Below are 20869 nucleotides of genomic sequence, written 5' to 3' on the forward strand. Positions count from 1 at the left end.
CCGTGGAAGCCCATGCCACCCCAGGTGAGAAAAATGCATCCTGAATCAAGTCTGAGGGCTAAAACCTCTGTTTCGGGTTTTACCACATTGAGCCCAGAACGTAAGGGCCGGACCTGAAATTTGGAGCCAAAATTGAAATTTTCACTTTGGCTGAAATTGCATGAAATATGTGTCCCCCGTGGAAGCCCATGCCACCCCAGGTGAGAAAAATGCATCCTGAATCAAGTCTGAGGGCTAAAACCTCTGTTTCGGGTTTTACCACATTGAGCCCAGAACGTAAGGGCCGGACCTGAAATTTGGAGCCAAAAATGAAATTTTCACTTTGGCTGAAATTGCATGAAATAAGTGTCCCCCATGGAAGTCCATGCCACCCCAGGTGAGAAAAATGCATCCTGAATCAAGTCTGAGGGCTAAAACCTCTGTTTCGGGTTTTATCACATTGAGCCCAGAACGTAAGGGCCGGACCTGAAATTTGGAGCCAAAATTGAAATTTTCACTTTGGCTGAAATTGCATGAATTAAGTGTCCCCCGTGGAAGCCCATGCCACCCCAGGTGAGAAAAATGCATCCTGAATCAAGTTTGAGGGCTAAAACCTCTGTTTCGGGTTTTATCACATTGAGCCCAGAACGTAAGGGCCGGACATGAAATTTGGAGCCAAAATTGAAATTTTCACTTTGGCTGAAATTGCATGAATTAAGTGTCCCCCGTGGAAGCCCATGCCACCCCAGGTGAGAAAAATGCATCCTGAATCATGTCTGAGTGCTAAAACCTCTGTTTCAGGTTTTACCACATTGAGCCCAGAACGTAAGGTCCGGACATGAAATTTGGAGCCAAAATTGAAATTTTCACTTTGGCTGAAATTGCATGAAATATGTGTCCCCCGTGGAAGCCCATGCCACCCCAGGTGAGAAAAATGCATCCTGAATCAAGTCTGAGGGCTAAAACCTCTGTTTCGGGTTTTACCACATTGAGCCCAGAACGTAAGGGCCGGACCTGAAATTTGGAGCCAAAATTGAAATTTTCACTTTGGCTGAAATTGCATGAAATATGTGTCCCCCGTGGAAGCCCATGCCACCCCAGGTGAGAAAAATGCATCCTGAATCAAGTCTGAGGGCTAAAACCTCTGTTTCGGGTTTAACCACATTGAGCCCAGAACGTAAGGGCCGGACCTGAAATTTGGAGCCAAAATTGAAATTTTCACTTTGGCTGAAATTGCATGAAATATGTGTCCCCCGTGGAAGCCCATGCCACCCCAGGTGAGAAAAATGCATCCTGAATCAAGTTTGAGGGCTAAAACCTCTGTTTCGGGTTTTATCACATTGAGCCCAGAACGTAAGGGCCGGACCTGAAATTTGAAGCCAAAATTGAAATTTTCACTTTGGCTGAAATTGCATGAATTATGTGTCCCCCGTGGAAGCCCATGCCACCCCAGGTGAGAAAAATGCATCCTGAATCAAGTCTGACGGCTAAAACCTCTGTTTCGGGTTTTACCACATTGAGCCCAGAACGTAAGGGCCGGACCTGAAATTTGGAGCCAAAATTGAAATTTTCACTTTGGCTGATATTGCATGAAATATGTGTCCCCCGTGGAAGCCCATGCCACCCCAGGTGAGAAAAATTCATCCTGAATCAAGTTTGAGGGCTAAAACCTCTGTTTCGGGTTTTATCACATTGAGCCCAGAACGTAAGGGCCGGACCTGAAATTTGGAGCCAAAATTGAAATTTTCACTTTGGCTGAAATTGCATGAAATATGTGTCCCCCGTGGAAGCCCATGCCACCCCAGGTGAGAAAAATGCATCCTGAATCAAGTCTGAGGGCTAAAACCTCTGTTTCGGGTTTTACCACATTGAGCCCAGAACGTAAGGGCCGGACCTGAAATTTGGAGCCAAAATTGAAATTTTCACTTTGGCTGAAATTGCATGAAATATGTGTCCCCCGTGGAAGCCCATGCCACCCCAGGTGAGAAAAATGCATCCTGAATCAAGTTTGAGGGCTAAAACCTCTGTTTCGGGTTTTACCACATTGAGCCCAGAACGTAAGGGCCGGACCTGAAATTTGGAGCCAAATCTGAAATTTTCACTTTGGCAGAAATGGCATGAAATCTGTGTCCCCCGTGGAAGCCCATGCCACCCCAGGTGAGAAAAATGCATCCTGAATCAAGTTTGAGGGCTAAAACCTCTGTTTCGGGTTTTACCACATTGAGCCCAGAACGTAAGGTACGGACCTGAAATTTGGAGCCAAAATTGAAATTTTCACTTTGGCTGAAATTGCATGAAATATGTGTCCCCCGTGGAAGCCCATGCCACCCCAGGTGAGAAAAATTCATCCTGAATCAAGTCTGAGGGCTAAAACCTCTGTTTCGGGTTTTATCACATTGAGCCCAGAACGTAAGGGCCGGACCTGAAATTTGGAGCCAAAATAGAAATTTTCACTTTGGCTGAAATTGCATGAATTAAGTGTCCCCCGTGGAAGCCCATGCCACCCCAGGTGAGAAAAATGCATCCTGAATCAAGTTTGAGGGCTAAAACCTCTGTTTCGGGTTTTATCACATTGAGCCCAGAACGTAAGGGCCGGACATGAAATTTGGAGCCAAAATTGAAATTTTCACTTTGGCTGAAATTGCATGCATTAAGTGTCCCCCATGGAAGCCCATGCCACCCCAGGTGAGAAAAATGCATCCTGAATCAAGTCTGAGGGCTAAAACCTCTGTTTCAGGTATTACCACATTGAGCCCAGAACGTAAGGTCCGGACATGAAATTTGGAGCCAAAATTGAAATTTTCACTTTGGCTGAAATTGCATGAAATATGTGTCCCCCGTGGAAGCCCATGCCACCCCAGGTGAGAAAAATGCATCCTGAATCAAGTCTGAGGGCTAAAACCTCTGTTTCGGGTTTTACCACATTGAGCCCAGAACGTGAGGGCCGGACCTGAAATTTGGAGCCAAAATTGAAATTTTCACTTTGGCTGAAATTGCATGAAATATGTTTCCCCAGTGGAAGCCCATGCCACCCCAGGTGAGAAAAATGCATCCTGAATCAAGTTTGAGGGCTAAAACCTCTGTTTCGGGTTTTATCACATTGAGCCCAGAACGTAAGGGCCGGACCTGAAATTTGAAGCCAAAATTGAAATTTTCACTTTGGCTGAAATTGCATGAATTAAGTGTCCCCCGTGGAAGCCCATGCCACCCCAGGTGAGAAAAATGCATCCTGAATCAAGTCTGAGTGCTAAAACCTCTGTTTCAGGTTTTACCACATTGAGCCCAGAACGTAAGGGCCGGACCTGAAATTTGGAGCCAAAATTGAAATTTTCACTTTGGCTGAAATTGCATGAAATATGTTTCCCCCGTGGAAGCCCATGCCACCCCAGGTGAGAAAAATGCATCCTGAATCAAGTTTGAGGGCTAAAACCTCTGTTTCGGGTTTTATCACATTGAGCCCAGAACGTAAGGGCCGGACCTGAAATTTGAAGCCAAAATTGAAATTTTCACTTTGGCTGAAATTGCATGAATTAAGTTGCCCCCGTGGAAGCCCATGCCACCCCAGGTGAGAAAAATGCATCCTGAATCAAGTCTGAGGGCTAAAACCTCTGTTTCGGGTTTTACCACATTGAGCCCAGAACGTAAGGGCCGGACCTGAAATTTGGAGCCAAAATTGAAATTTTCACTTTGGCTGAAATTGCATGAAATATGTGTCCCCCGTGGAAGCCCATGCCACCCCAGGTGAGAAAAATGCATCCTGAATCAAGTCTGAGGGCTAAAACCTCTGTTTCGGGTTTTACCACATTGAGCCCAGAACGTAAGGGCCGGACCTGAAATTTGGAGCCAAAAATGAAATTTTCACTTTGGCTGAAATTGCATGAAATAAGTGTCCCCCGTGGAAGTCCATGCCACCCCAGGTGAGAAAAATGCATCCTGAATCAAGTCTGAGGGCTAAAACCTCTGTTTCGGGTTTTATCACATTGAGCCCAGAACGTAAGGTCCGGACATGAAATTTGGAGCCAAAATTGAAATTTTCACTTTGGCTGAAATTGCATGAATTAAGTGTCCCCCGTGGAAGCCCATGCCACCCCAGGTGAGAAAAATGCATCCTGAATCAAGTCTGAGGGCTAAAACCTCTGTTTCGGGTTTTACCACATTGAGCCCAGAACGTAAGGGCCGGACCTGAAATTTGGAGCCAAAATAGAAATTTTCACTTTGGCTGAAATTGCATGAATTAAGTGTCCCCCGTGGAAGCCCATGCCACCCCAGGTGAGAAAAATGCATCCTGAATCAAGTCTGAGGGCTAAAACCTCTGTTTCAGGTATTACCGCATTGAGCCCAGAACGTAAGGTCCGGACATGAAATTTGGAGCCAAAATTGAAATTTTCACTTTGGCTGAAATTGCATGAAATATGTGTCCCCCGTGGAAGCCCATGCCACCCCAGGTGAGAAAAAGCATCCTGAATCAATGCTGAGGGCTAAAACCTCTGTTTCGGGTTTTATCACATTGAGCCCAGAACGTAAGGGCCGGACCTGAAATTTGGAGCCAAAATTGAAATTTTTACTTTGGCTGAAATTGCATGAAATAAGTGTCCCCCGTGGAAGCCCATGCCACCCCAGGTGAGAAAAGTTCATCCTGAATCAAGTCTGAGGGCTAAAACCTCTGTTTCGGGTTTTACCACATTGAGCCCAGAGCGTAAGGGCCGGACCTGAAATTTGGAGCCAAAATTGAAATTTTCACTTTGGCTGAAATTGCATGAAATATGTGTCCCCCGTGGAAGCCCATGCCACCCCAGGTGAGAAAAATGCATCCTGAATCAAGTTTGAGGGCTAAAACCTCTGTTTCGGGTTTTACCACATTGAGCCCAGAACGTAAGGGCCGGACCTGAAATTTGGAGCCAAATCTGAAATTTTCACTTAGGCAGAAATGGCATGAAATCTGTGTCCCCCGTGGAAGCCCATGCCACCCCAGGTGAGAAAAATGCATCCTGAATCAAGTTTGAGGGCTAAAACCTCTGTTTCGGGTTTTACCACATTGAGCCCAGAACGTAAGGTACGGACCTGAAATTTGGAGCCAAAATTGAAATTTTCACTTAGGCTGAAATTGCATGAAATATGTGTCCCCCGTGGAAGCCCATGCCACCCCAGGTGAGAAAAATGCATCCTGAATCAAGTCTGAAGGCTAAAACCTCTGTTTCGGGTTTGACCACATTGAGCCCAGAACGCAAGGTCCGGACATGAAATTTGGAGCCAAAATTGAAATTTTCACTTTGGCTGAAATTGCATGAATTATGTGTCCCCCTTGGAAGCCCATGCCACCCCAGGTGAGAAAAATGCATCCTGAATCAAGTCTGAGGGCTAAAACCTCTGTTTCGGGTTTTACCACATTGAGCCCAGAACGTAAGGGCCGGACCTGAAATTTGGAGCCAAAATTGAAATTTTCACTTTGGCTGAAATTGCATGAAATATGTGTCCCCCGTGGAAGCCCATGCCACCCCAGGTGAGAAAAATGCATCCTGAATCAAGTCTGAGGGCTAAAACCTCTGTTTCGGGTTTTACCACATTGAGCCCAGAACGTAAGGGCCGGACCTGAAATTTGGAGCCAAAATTGAAATTTTCACTTTGGCTGAAATTGCATGAAATATGTGTCCCCCGTGGAAGCCCATGCCACCCCAGGTGAGAAAAATGCATCCTGAATCAAGTTTGACGGCTAAAACCTCTGTTTCGGGTTTTACCACATTGAGCCCAGAACGTAAGGGCCGGACCTGAAATTTGGAGCCAAAATTGAAATTTTCACTTTGGCTGATATTGCATGAAATATGTGTCCCCCGTGGAAGCCCATGCCACCCCAGGTGAGAAAAATTCATCCTGAATCAAGTTTGAGGGCTAAAACCTCTGTTTCGGGTTTTATCACATTGAGCCCAGAACGTAAGGGCCGTCCCTGAAATTTGGAGCCAAAATTGAAATTTTCACTTTGGCTGAAATTGCATGAAATATGTGTCCCCCGTGGAAGCCCATGCCACCCCAGGTGAGAAAAATGCATCCTGAATCAAGTCTGAGGGCTAAAACCTCTGTTTCGGGTTTTACCACATTGAGCCCAGAACGTAAGGGCCGGACCTGAAATTTGGAGCCAAAATTGAAATTTTCACTTTGGCTGAAATTGCATGAAATATGTGTCCCCCGTGGAAGCCCATGCCACCCCAGGTGAGAAAAATGCATCCTGAATCAAGTTTGAGGGCTAAAACCTCTGTTTCGGGTTTTATCACATTGAGCCCAGAACGTAAGGGCCGGACCTGAAATTTGGAGCCAAAATTGAAATTTTCACTTTGGCTGAAATTGCATGAAATATGTGTCCCCCGTGGAAGCCCATGCCACCCCAGGTGAGAAAAATGCATCCTGAATCAAGTCTGAAGGCTAAAACCTCTGTTTCGGGTTTTACCACATTGAGCCCAGAACGCATGGTCCGGACCTGAAATTTGGAGCCAAAATTGAAATTTTCACTTTGGCTGAAATTGCATGAATTTAGTGTCCCCCGTGGAAGCCCATGCCACCCCAGGTGAGAAAAATGCATCCTGAATCAAGTCTGAGGGCTAAAACCTCTGTTTCGGGTTTTATCACATTGAGCCCAGAACGTAAGGGCCGGACCTGAAATTTGGAGCCAAAATAGAAATTTTCACTTTGGCTGAAATTGCATGAATTTAGTGTCCCCCGTGGAAGCCCATGCCACCCCAGGTGAGAAAAATGCATCCTGAATCAAGTCTGAGGGCTAAAACCTCTGTTTCGGGTTTTATCACATTGAGCCCAGAACGTAAGGGCCGGACCTGAAATTTGGAGCCAAAATTGAAATTTTCACTTTGGCTGAAATTGCATGAATTATGTGTCCCCCGTGGAAGCCCATGCCACCCCAGGTGAGAAAAATGCATCCTGAATCAAGTCTGAGGGCTAAAACCTCTGTTTCGGGTTTTACCACATTGAGCCCAGAACGTAAGGGCCGGACCTGAAATTTGGAGCCAAAATTGAAATTTTCACTTTGGCTGAAATTGCATGAAATATGTGTCCCCCGTGGAAGCCCATGCCACCCCAGGTGAGAAAAATGCGTCCTGAATCAAGTTTGAGGGCTAAAACCTCTGTTTCGGGTTTTATCACATTGAGCCCAGAACGTAAGGGCCGGACCTGAAATTTGGAGCCAAAATTGAAATATTCACTTTGGCTGAAATTGCATGAAATATGTGTCCCCCGTGGAAGCCCATGCCACCCCAGGTGAGAAAAATGCATCCTGAATCAAGTCTGAAGGCTAAAACCTCTGTTTCGGGTTTTACCACATTGAGCCCAGAACGCAAGCTCGGACCTGAAATTTGGAGCCAAAATTGAAATTTTCACTTTGGCTGAAATTGCATGAATTTAGTGTCCCCCGTGGAAGCCCATGCCACCCCAGGTGAGAAAAATGCATCCTGAATCAAGTCTGAGGGCTAAAACCTCTGTTTCGGGTTTTACCACATTGAGCCCAGAACGTAAGGGCCGGACCTGAAATTTGGAGCCAAAATAGAAATTTTCACTTTGGCTGAAATTGCATGAATTTAGTGTCCCCCGTGGAAGCCCATGCCACCCCAGGTGAGAAAAATGCATCCTGAATCAAGTCTGAGGGCTAAAACCTCTGTTTCGGGTTTTACCACATTGAGCCCAGAACGTAAGGGCCGGACCTGAAATTTGGAGCCAAAATAGAAATTTTCACTTTGGCTGAAATTGCATGAAATATGTGTCCCCCGTGGAAGCCCATGCAACCCCAGGTGAGAAAAATGCATCCTGAATCAAGTCTGAGGGCTAAAACCTCTGTTTCGGGTTTTATCACATTGAGCCCAGAACGTAAGGGCCGGACCTGAAATTTGGAGCCAAAATTGAAATTTTCACTTTGGCTGAAATTGCATGAATTATGTGTCCCCCGTGGAAGCCCATGCCACCCCAGGTGAGAAAAATGCATCCTGAATCAAGTCTGAGGGCTAAAACCTCTGTTTCGGGTTTTACCACATTGAGCCCAGAACGTAAGGGCCGGACCTGAAATTTGGAGCCAAAATTGAAATTTTCACTTTGGCTGAAATTGCATGAAATATGTGTCCCCCGTGGAAGCCCATGCCACCCCAGGTGGGAAAAATTCATCCTGAATCAAGTTTAAGGGCTAAAACCTCTGTTTCGGGTTTTACCACATTGAGCCCAGAACGTAAGGGCCGGACCTGAAATTTGGAGCCAAAAATGAAATTTTCACTTTGGCTGAAATTGCATGAAATATGTGTCCCCCGTGGAAGCCCATGCCACCCCAGGTGAGAAAAATGCATCCTGAATCAAGTCTGAGGGCTAAAACCTCTGTTTCGGGTTTTACCACATTGAGCCCAGAACGTAAGGGCCGGACATGAAATTTGGAGCCAAAAATGAAATTTTCACTTTGGCTGAAATTGCATGAAATAAGTGTCCCCCATGGAAGTCCATGCCACCCCAGGTGAGAAAAATGCATCCTGAATCAAGTCTGAGGGCTAAAACCTCTGTTTCGGGTTTTATCACATTGAGCCCAGAACGTAAGGGCCGGACCTGAAATTTGGAGCCAAAATAGAAATTTTCACTTTGGCTGAAATTGCATGAATTAAGTGTCCTCCGTGGAAGCCCATGCCACCCCAGGTGAGAAAAATGCATCCTGAATCAAGTTTGAGGGCTAAAACCTCTGTTTCGGGTTTTATCACATTGAGCCCAGAACGTAAGGGCCGGACCTGAAATTTGGAGCCAAAATTGAAATTTTCACTTTGGCTGAAATTGCATGAAATATGTGTCCCCCGTGGAAGCCCATGCCACCCCAGGTGAGAAAAATGCATCCTGAATCAAGTCTGAGGGCTAAAACCTCTGTTTCGGGTTTTACCACATTGAGCCCAGAACGTAAGGTCCGGACATGAAATTTGGAGCCAAAATAGAAATTTTCACTTTGGCTGAAATTGCATGAATTAAGTGTCCCCCGTGGAAGCCCATGCCACCCCAGGTGAGAAAAATGCATCCTGAATCAAGTCTGAGGGCTAAAACCTCTGTTTCGGGTTTTACCACATTGAGCCCAGAACGTAAGGGCCGGACCTGAAATTTGGAGCCAAAATTGAAATTTTCACTTTGGCTGAAATTGCATGAATTAAGTGTCCCCCATGGAAGCCCATGCCACCCCAGGTGAGAAAAATGCATCCTGAATCAAGTCTGAGGGCTAAAACCTCTGTTTCAGGTATTACCACATTGAGCCCAGAACGTAAGGTCCGGACATGAAATTTGGAGCCAAAATTGAAATTTTCACTTTGGCTGAAATTGCATGAAATATGTGTCCCCCGTGGAAGCCCATGCCACCCCAGGTGAGAAAAATGCATCCTGAATCAAGTCTGAGGGCTAAAACCTCTGTTTCGGGTTTTACCACATTGAGCCCAGAACGTGAGGGCCGGACCTGAAATTTGGAGCCAAAATTGAAATTTTCACTTTGGCTGAAATTGCATGAAATATGTTTCCCCAGTGGAAGCCCATGCCACCCCAGGTGAGAAAAATGCATCCTGAATCAAGTTTGAGGGCTAAAACCTCTGTTTCGGGTTTTATCACATTGAGCCCAGAACGTAAGGGCCGGACCTGAAATTTGAAGCCAAAATTGAAATTTTCACTTTGGCTGAAATTGCATGAATTTAGTGTCCCCCGTGGAAGCCCATGCCACCCCAGGTGAGAAAAATGCATCCTGAATCAAGTCTGAGTGCTAAAACCTCTGTTTCAGGTTTTACCACATTGAGCCCAGAACGTAAGGGCCGGACCTGAAATTTGGAGCCAAAATTGAAATTTTCACTTTGGCTGAAATTGCATGAAATATGTGTCCCCCGTGGAAGCCCATGCCACCCCAGGTGAGAAAAATGCATCCTGAATCAAGTCTGAGGGCTAAAACCTCTGTTTCGGGTTTTACCACATTGAGCCCAGAACGTAAGGGCCGGACCTGAAATTTGGAGCCAAAATTGAAATTTTCACTTTGGCTGAAATTGCATGAAATATGTGTCCCCCGTGGAAGCCCATGCCACCCCAGGTGAGAAAAATGCATCCTGAATCAAGTCTGAGGGCTAAAACCTCTGTTTCGGGTTTTACCACATTGAGCCCAGAACGTAAGGGCCGGACCTGAAATTTGGAGCCAAAATTGAAATTTTCACTTTGGCTGAAATTGCATGAAATATGTGTCCCCCGTTGAAGCCCATGCCACCCAAGGGGGGGAAAATGCATCCTGAATCAAGTCTGAGGGCTAAAACCTCTGTTTCGGGTTTTACCACATTGAGCCCAGAACGTAAGGGCCGGACCTGAAATTTGGAGCCAAAATTGAAATTTTCACTTTGGCTGAAATTGCATGAAATATGTGTCCCCCGTGGAAGCCCATGCCACCCCAGGTGAGAAAAATGCACCCTGAATCAAGTCTGAGGGCTAAAACCTCTGTTTCGGGTTTTACCACATTGAGCCCAGAACGTAAGGGCCGGACCTGAAATTTGGAGCCAAAAATGAAATTTTCACTTTGGCTGAAATTGCATGAAATAAGTGTCCCCCGTGGAAGTCCATGCCACCCCAGGTGAGAAAAATGCATCCTGAATCAAGTCTGAGGGCTAAAACCTCTGTTTCGGGTTTTATCACATTGAGCCCAGAACGTAAGGGCCGGACCTGAAATTTGGAGCCAAAATAGAAATTTTCACTTTGGCTGAAATTGCATGAATTAAGTGTCCCCCGTGGAAGCCCATGCCACCCCAGGTGAGAAAAATGCATCCTGAATCAAGTTTGAGGGCTAAAACCTCTGTTTCGGGTTTTATCACATTGAGCCCAGAACGTAAGGGCCGGACATGAAATTTGGAGCCAAAATTGAAATTTTCACTTTGGCTGAAATTGCATGAATTAAGTGTCCCCCGTGGAAGCCCATGCCACCCCAGGTGAGAAAAATGCATCCTGAATCATGTCTGAGTGCTAAAACCTCTGTTTCAGGTTTTACCACATTGAGCCCAGAACGTAAGGTCCGGACATGAAATTTGGAGCCAAAATTGAAATTTTCACTTTGGCTGAAATTGCATGAAATATGTGTCCCCCGTGGAAGCCCATGCCACCCCAGGTGAGAAAAATGCATCCTGAATCAAGTCTGAGGGCTAAAACCTCTGTTTCGGGTTTTACCACATTGAGCCCAGAACGTAAGGGCCGGACCTGAAATTTGGAGCCAAAATTGAAATTTTCACTTTGGCTGAAATTGCATGAAATATGTGTCCCCCGTGGAAGCCCATGCCACCCCAGGTGAGAAAAATGCATCCTGAATCAAGTCTGAGGGCTAAAACCTCTGTTTCGGGTTTAACCACATTGAGCCCAGAACGTAAGGGCCGGACCTGAAATTTGGAGCCAAAATTGAAATTTTCACTTTGGCTGAAATTGCATGAAATATGTGTCCCCCGTGGAAGCCCATGCCACCCCAGGTGAGAAAAATGCATCCTGAATCAAGTTTGAGGGCTAAAACCTCTGTTTCGGGTTTTATCACATTGAGCCCAGAACGTAAGGGCCGGACCTGAAATTTGAAGCCAAAATTGAAATTTTCACTTTGGCTGAAATTGCATGAATTATGTGTCCCCCGTGGAAGCCCATGCCACCCCAGGTGAGAAAAATGCATCCTGAATCAAGTCTGACGGCTAAAACCTCTGTTTCGGGTTTTACCACATTGAGCCCAGAACGTAAGGGCCGGACCTGAAATTTGGAGCCAAAATTGAAATTTTCACTTTGGCTGATATTGCATGAAATATGTGTCCCCCGTGGAAGCCCATGCCACCCCAGGTGAGAAAAATTCATCCTGAATCAAGTTTGAGGGCTAAAACCTCTGTTTCGGGTTTTATCACATTGAGCCCAGAACGTAAGGGCCGGACCTGAAATTTGGAGCCAAAATTGAAATTTTCACTTTGGCTGAAATTGCATGAAATATGTGTCCCCCGTGGAAGCCCATGCCACCCCAGGTGAGAAAAATGCATCCTGAATCAAGTCTGAGGGCTAAAACCTCTGTTTCGGGTTTTACCACATTGAGCCCAGAACGTAAGGGCCGGACCTGAAATTTGGAGCCAAAATTGAAATTTTCACTTTGGCTGAAATTGCATGAAATATGTGTCCCCCGTGGAAGCCCATGCCACCCCAGGTGAGAAAAATGCATCCTGAATCAAGTTTGAGGGCTAAAACCTCTGTTTCGGGTTTTACCACATTGAGCCCAGAACGTAAGGGCCGGACCTGAAATTTGGAGCCAAATCTGAAATTTTCACTTTGGCAGAAATGGCATGAAATCTGTGTCCCCCGTGGAAGCCCATGCCACCCCAGGTGAGAAAAATGCATCCTGAATCAAGTTTGAGGGCTAAAACCTCTGTTTCGGGTTTTACCACATTGAGCCCAGAACGTAAGGTACGGACCTGAAATTTGGAGCCAAAATTGAAATTTTCACTTTGGCTGAAATTGCATGAAATATGTGTCCCCCGTGGAAGCCCATGCCACCCCAGGTGAGAAAAATTCATCCTGAATCAAGTCTGAGGGCTAAAACCTCTGTTTCGGGTTTAACCACATTGAGCCCAGAACGTAAGGGCCGGACCTGAAATTTGGAGCCAAAATTGAAATTTTCACTTTGGCTGAAATTGCATGAAATATGTGTCCCCCGTGGAAGCCCATGCCACCCCAGGTGAGAAAAATGCATCCTGAATCAAGTCTGAGGGCTAAAACCTCTGTTTCGGGTTTTACCACATTGAGCCCAGAACGTAAGGGCCGGACCTGAAATTTGGAGCCAAAATTGAAATTTTCACTTTGGCTGAAATTGCATGAAATATGTGTCCCCCGTGGAAGCCCATGCCACCCCAGGTGAGAAAAATGCATCCTGAATCAAGTCTGAGGGCTAAAACCTCTGTTTCGGGTTTTACCACATTGAGCCCAGAACGTAAGGGCCGGACCTGAAATTTGGAGCCAAAATTGAAATTTTCACTTTGGCTGAAATTGCATGAAATATGTGTCCCCCGTGGAAGCCCATGCCACCCCAGGTGAGAAAAATGCATCCTGAATCAAGTCTGAGGGCTAAAACCTCTGTTTCGGGTTTTACCACATTGAGCCCAGAACGTAAGGGCCGGACCTGAAATTTGGAGCCAAAATTGAAATTTTCACTTTGGCTGAAATTGCATGAAATAAGTGTCCCCCGTGGAAGTCCATGCCACCCCAGGTGAGAAAAATGCATCCTGAATCAAGTCTGAGGGCTAAAACCTCTGTTTCGGGTTTTATCACATTGAGCCCAGAACGTAAGGTCCGGACATGAAATTTGGAGCCAAAATTGAAATTTTCACTTTGGCTGAAATTGCATGAATTAAGTGTCCCCCGTGGAAGCCCATGCCACCCCAGGTGAGAAAAATGCATCCTGAATCAAGTCTGAGGGCTAAAACCTCTGTTTCGGGTTTTACCACATTGAGCCCAGAACGTAAGGGCCGGACCTGAAATTTGGAGCCAAATCTGAAATTTTCACTTTGGCAGAAATGGCATGAAATCTGTGTCCCCTGTGGAAGCCCATGCCACCCCAGGTGAGAAAAATGCATCCTGAATCAAGTTTGAGGGCTAAAACCTCTGTTTCGGGTTTTACCACATTGAGCCCAGAACGTAAGGTACGGACCTGAAATTTGGAGCCAAAATTGAAATTTTCACTTAGGCTGAAATTGCATGAAATATGTGTCCCCCGTGGAAGCCCATGCCACCCCAGGTGAGAAAAATTCATCCTGAATCAAGTTTGAGGGCTAAAACCTCTGTTTCGGGTTTTACCACATTGAGCCCAGAACGTAAGGGCCGGACCTGAAATTTGGAGCCAAAATTGAAATTTTCACTTTGGCTGAAATTGCATGAATTATGTGTCCCCCGTGGAAGCCCATGCCACCCCAGGTGGGAAAAATGCATCCTGAATCAAGTTTGAGGGCTAAAACCTCTGTTTCGGGTTTTATCACATTGAGCCCAGAACGTTAGGGGCCGGACCTGAAATTTGGAGCCAAAATTGAAATTTTCACTTTGGCTGAAATTGCATGAATTATGTGTCCCCCGTGGAAGCCCATGCCACCCCAGGTGAGAAAAATGCATCCTGAATCAAGTTTGAGGGCTAAAACCTCTGTTTCGGGTTTTATCACATTGAGCCCAGAACGTAAGGGCCGGACCTGAAATTTGAAGCCAAAATTGAAATTTTCACTTTGGCTGAAATTGCATGAATTATGTGTCCCCCGTGGAAGCCCATGCCACCCCAGGTGAGAAAAATGCATCCTGAATCAAGTCTGAGGGCTAAAACCTCTGTTTCGGGTTTTACCACATTGAGCCCAGAACGTAAGGGCCGGACCTGAAATTTGGAGCCAAAATTGAAATTTTCACTTTGGCTGAAATTGCATGAAATATGTGTCCCCCGTGGAAGCCCATGCCACCCCAGGTGAGAAAAATGCATCCTGAATCAAGTTTGAGGGCTAAAACCTCTGTTTCGGGTTTTATCACATTGAGCCCAGAACGTAAGGGCCGGACATGAAATTTGGAGCCAAAATTGAAATTTTCACTTTGGCTGAAATTGCATGAATTAAGTGTCCCCCGTGGAAGCCCATGCCACCCCAGGTGAGAAAAATGCATCCTGAATCATGTCTGAGTGCTAAAACCTCTGTTTCAGGTTTTACCACATTGAGCCCAGAACGTAAGGGCCGGACCTGAAATTTGGAGCCAAAATTGAAATTTTCACTTTGGCTGAAATTGCATGAAATATGTGTCCCCCGTGGAAGCCCATGCCACCCCAGGTGAGAAAAATGCATCCTGAATCAAGTCTGAGGGCTAAAACCTCTGTTTCGGGTTTAACCACATTGAGCCCAGAACGTAAGGGCCGGACCTGAAATTTGGAGCCAAAATTGAAATTTTCACTTTGGCTGAAATTGCATGAAATATGTGTCCCCCGTGGAAGCCCATGCCACCCCAGGTGAGAAAAATGCATCCTGAATCAAGTTTGAGGGCTAAAACCTCTGTTTCGGGTTTTATCACATTGAGCCCAGAACGTAAGGGCCGGACCTGAAATTTGAAGCCAAAATTGAAATTTTCACTTTGGCTGAAATTGCATGAATTATGTGTCCCCCGTGGAAGCCCATGCCACCCCAGGTGAGAAAAATGCATCCTGAATCAAGTCTGACGGCTAAAACCTCTGTTTCGGGTTTTACCACATTGAGCCCAGAACGTAAGGGCCGGACCTGAAATTTGGAGCCAAAATTGAAATTTTCACTTTGGCTGATATTGCATGAAATATGTGTCCCCCGTGGAAGCCCATGCCACCCCAGGTGAGAAAAATTCATCCTGAATCAAGTTTGAGGGCTAAAACCTCTGTTTCGGGTTTTATCACATTGAGCCCAGAACGTAAGGGCCGGACCTGAAATTTGGAGCCAAAATTGAAATTTTCACTTTGGCTGAAATTGCATGAAATATGTGTCCCCCGTGGAAGCCCATGCCACCCCAGGTGAGAAAAATGCATCCTGAATCAAGTCTGAGGGCTAAAACCTCTGTTTCGGGTTTTACCACATTGAGCCCAGAACGTAAGGGCCGGACCTGAAATTTGGAGCCAAAATTGAAATTTTCACTTTGGCTGAAATTGCATGAAATATGTGTCCCCCGTGGAAGCCCATGCCACCCCAGGTGAGAAAAATGCATCCTGAATCAAGTTTGAGGGCTAAAACCTCTGTTTCGGGTTTTACCACATTGAGCCCAGAACGTAAGGGCCGGACCTGAAATTTGGAGCCAAATCTGAAATTTTCACTTTGGCAGAAATGGCATGAAATCTGTGTCCCCCGTGGAAGCCCATGCCACCCCAGGTGAGAAAAATGCATCCTGAATCAAGTTTGAGGGCTAAAACCTCTGTTTCGGGTTTTACCACATTGAGCCCAGAACGTAAGGTACGGACCTGAAATTTGGAGCCAAAATTGAAATTTTCACTTTGGCTGAAATTGCATGAAATATGTGTCCCCCGTGGAAGCCCATGCCACCCCAGGTGAGAAAAATTCATCCTGAATCAAGTCTGAGGGCTAAAACCTCTGTTTCGGGTTTAACCACATTGAGCCCAGAACGTAAGGGCCGGACCTGAAATTTGGAGCCAAAATTGAAATTTTCACTTTGGCTGAAATTGCATGAAATATGTGTCCCCCGTGGAAGCCCATGCCACCCCAGGTGAGAAAAATGCATCCTGAATCAAGTCTGAGGGCTAAAACCTCTGTTTCGGGTTTTACCACATTGAGCCCAGAACGTAAGGGCCGGACCTGAAATTTGGAGCCAAAATTGAAATTTTCACTTTGGCTGATATTGCATGAAATATGTGTCCCCCGTGGAAGCCCATGCCACCCCAGGTGAGAAAAATTCATCCTGAATCAAGTTTGAGGGCTAAAACCTCTGTTTCGGGTTTTATCACATTGAGCCCAGAACGTAAGGGCCGGACCTGAAATTTGGAGCCAAAATTGAAATTTTCACTTTGGCTGAAATTGCATGAAATATGTGTCCCCCGTGGAAGCCCATGCCACCCCAGGTGAGAAAAATGCATCCTGAATCAAGTCTGAGGGCTAAAACCTCTGTTTCGGGTTTTACCACATTGAGCCCAGAACGTAAGGGCCGGACCTGAAATTTGGAGCCAAAATTGAAATTTTCACTTTGGCTGAAATTGCATGAAATATGTGTCCCCCGTGGAAGCCCATGCCACCCCAGGTGAGAAAAATGCATCCTGAATCAAGTTTGAGGGCTAAAACCTCTGTTTCGGGTTTTACCACATTGAGCCCAGAACGTAAGGGCCGGACCTGAAATTTGGAGCCAAATCTGAAATTTTCACTTTGGCAGAAATGGCATGAAATCTGTGTCCCCCGTGGAAGCCCATGCCACCCCAGGTGAGAAAAATGCATCCTGAATCAAGTTTGAGGGCTAAAACCTCTGTTTCGGGTTTTACCACATTGAGCCCAGAACGTAAGGTACGGACCTGAAATTTGGAGCCAAAATTGAAATTTTCACTTTGGCTGAAATTGCATGAAATATGTGTCCCCCGTGGAAGCCCATGCCACCCCAGGTGAGAAAAATTCATCCTGAATCAAGTCTGAGGGCTAAAACCTCTGTTTCGGGTTTAACCACATTGAGCCCAGAACGTAAGGGCCGGACCTGAAATTTGGAGCCAAAATTGAAATTTTCACTTTGGCTGAAATTGCATGAAATATGTGTCCCCCGTGGAAGCCCATGCCACCCCAGGTGAGAAAAATGCATCCTGAATCAAGTCTGAGGGCTAAAACCTCTGTTTCGGGTTTTACCACATTGAGCCCAGAACGTAAGGGCCGGACCTGAAATTTGGAGCCAAAATTGAAATTTTCACTTTGGCAGAAATGGCATGAAATATGTGTCCCCCGTGGAAGCCCATGCCACCCCAGGTGAGAAAAATGCATCCTGAATCAAGTCTGAGGGCTAAAACCTCTGTTTCGGGTTTTACCACATTGAGCCCAGAACGTAAGGGCCGGACCTGAAATTTGGAGCCAAAATTGAAATTTTCACTTTGGCTGAAATTGCATGAAATATGTGTCCCCCGTGGAAGCCCATGCCACCCCAGGTGAGAAAAATGCATCCTGAATCAAGTCTGAGGGCTAAAACCTCTGTTTCGGGTTTTACCACATTGAGCCCAGAACGTAAGGGCCGGACCTGAAATTTGGAGCCAAAATTGAAATTTTCACTTTGGCTGAAATTGCATGAAATAAGTGTCCCCCGTGGAAGTCCATGCCACCCCAGGTGAGAAAAATGCATCCTGAATCAAGTCTGAGGGCTAAAACCTCTGTTTCGGGTTTTATCACATTGAGCCCAGAACGTAAGGTCCGGACATGAAATTTGGAGCCAAAATTGAAATTTTCACTTTGGCTGAAATTGCATGAATTAAGTGTCCCCCGTGGAAGCCCATGCCACCCCAGGTGAGAAAAATGCATCCTGAATCAAGTCTGAGGGCTAAAACCTCTGTTTCGGGTTTTACCACATTGAGCCCAGAACGTAAGGGCCGGACCTGAAATTTGGAGCCAAATCTGAAATTTTCACTTTGGCAGAAATGGCATGAAATCTGTGTCCCCTGTGGAAGCCCATGCCACCCCAGGTGAGAAAAATGCATCCTGAATCAAGTTTGAGGGCTAAAACCTCTGTTTCGGGTTTTACCACATTGAGCCCAGAACGTAAGGTACGGACCTGAAATTTGGAGCCAAAATTGAAATTTTCACTTAGGCTGAAATTGCATGAAATATGTGTCCCCCGTGGAAGCCCATGCCACCCCAGGTGAGAAAAATTCATCCTGAATCAAGTTTGAGGGCTAAAACCTCTGTTTCGGGTTTTACCACATTGAGCCCAGAACGTAAGGGCCGGACCTGAAATTTGGAGCCAAAATTGAAATTTTCACTTTGGCTGAAATTGCATGAATTATGTGTCCCCCGTGGAAGCCCATGCCACCCCAGGTGGGAAAAATGCATCCTGAATCAAGTTTGAGGGCTAAAACCTCTGTTTCGGGTTTTATCACATTGAGCCCAGAACGTTAGGGGCCGGACCTGAAATTTGGAGCCAAAATTGAAATTTTCACTTTGGCTGAAATTGCATGAATTATGTGTCCCCCGTGGAAGCCCATGCCACCCCAGGTGAGAAAAATGCATCCTGAATCAAGTTTGAGGGCTAAAACCTCTGTTTCGGGTTTTATCACATTGAGCCCAGAACGTAAGGGCCGGACCTGAAATTTGAAGCCAAAATTGAAATTTTCACTTTGGCTGAAATTGCATGAATTATGTGTCCCCCGTGGAAGCCCATGCCACCCCAGGTGAGAAAAATGCATCCTGAATCAAGTCTGAGGGCTAAAACCTCTGTTTCGGGTTTTACCACATTGAGCCCAGAACGTAAGGGCCGGACCTGAAATTTGGAGCCAAAATTGAAATTTTCACTTTGGCTGAAATTGCATGAAATATGTGTCCCCCGTGGAAGCCCATGCCACCCCAGGTGAGAAAAATGCATCCTGAATCAAGTTTGAGGGCTAAAACCTCTGTTTCGGGTTTTATCACATTGAGCCCAGAACGTAAGGGCCGGACATGAAATTTGGAGCCAAAATTGAAATTTTCACTTTGGCTGAAATTGCATGAATTAAGTGTCCCCCGTGGAAGCCCATGCCACCCCAGGTGAGAAAAATGCATCCTGAATCATGTCTGAGTGCTAAAACCTCTGTTTCAGGTTTTACCACATTGAGCCCAGAACGTAAGGGCCGGACCTGAAATTTGGAGCCAAAATTGAAATTTTCACTTTGGCTGAAATTGCATGAAATATGTGTCCCCCGTGGAAGCCCATGCCACCCCAGGTGAGAAAAATGCATCCTGAATCAAGTCTGAGGGCTAAAACCTCTGTTTCGGGTTTAACCACATTGAGCCCAGAACGTAAGGGCCGGACCTGAAATTTGGAGCCAAAATTGAAATTTTCACTTTGGCTGAAATTGCATGAAATATGTGTCCCCCGTGGAAGCCCATGCCACCCCAGGTGAGAAAAATGCATCCTGAATCAAGTTTGAGGGCTAAAACCTCTGTTTCGGGTTTTATCACATTGAGCCCAGAACGTAAGGGCCGGACCTGAAATTTGAAGCCAAAATTGAAATTTTCACTTTGGCTGAAATTGCATGAATTATGTGTCCCCCGTGGAAGCCCATGCCACCCCAGGTGAGAAAAATGCATCCTGAATCAAGTCTGACGGCTAAAACCTCTGTTTCGGGTTTTACCACATTGAGCCCAGAACGTAAGGGCCGGACCTGAAATTTGGAGCCAAAATTGAAATTTTCACTTTGGCTGATATTGCATGAAATATGTGTCCCCCGTGGAAGCCCATGCCACCCCAGGTGAGAAAAATTCATCCTGAATCAAGTTTGAGGGCTAAAACCTCTGTTTCGGGTTTTATCACATTGAGCCCAGAACGTAAGGGCCGGACCTGAAATTTGGAGCCAAAATTGAAATTTTCACTTTGGCTGAAATTGCATGAAATATGTGTCCCCCGTGGAAGCCCATGCCACCCCAGGTGAGAAAAATGCATCCTGAATCAAGTCTGAGGGCTAAAACCTCTGTTTCGGGTTTTACCACATTGAGCCCAGAACGTAAGGGCCGGACCTGAAATTTGGAGCCAAAATTGAAATTTTCACTTTGGCTGAAATTGCATGAAATATGTGTCCCCCGTGGAAGCCCATGCCACCCCAGGTGAGAAAAATGCATCCTGAATCAAGTTTGAGGGCTAAAACCTCTGTTTCGGGTTTTACCACATTGAGCCCAGAACGTAAGGGCCGGACCTGAAATTTGGAGCCAAAATTGAAATTTTCACTTTGGCTGAAATGGCATGAAATCTGTGTCCCCCGTGGAAGCCCATGCCACCCCAGGTGAGAAAAATGCATCCTGAATCAAGTTTGAGGGCTAAAACCTCTGTTTCGGGTTTTACCACATTGAGCCCAGAACGTAAGGTACGGACCTGAAATTTGGAGCCAAAATTGAAATTTTCACTTTGGCTGAAATTGCATGAAATATGTGTCCCCCGTGGAAGCCCATGCCACCCCAGGTGAGAAAAATTCATCCTGAATCAAGTCTGAGGGCTAAAACCTCTGTTTCGGGTTTAACCACATTGAGCCCAGAACGTAAGGGCCGGACCTGAAATTTGGAGCCAAAATTGAAATTTTCACTTTGGCTGAAATTGCATGAAATATGTGTCCCCCGTGGAAGCCCATGCCACCCCAGGTGAGAAAAATGCATCCTGAATCAAGTCTGAGGGCTAAAACCTCTGTTTCGGGTTTTACCACATTGAGCCCAGAACG

The sequence above is a fragment of the Halichoeres trimaculatus genome, unplaced genomic scaffold (assembly GCF_033239565.1).
Source record: "Halichoeres trimaculatus isolate MK-OKI-2021-1 unplaced genomic scaffold, fHalTri1.1 fHalTri1_scaffold_18, whole genome shotgun sequence".
NCBI lineage: Eukaryota > Metazoa > Chordata > Actinopteri > Labriformes > Labridae > Halichoeres > Halichoeres trimaculatus.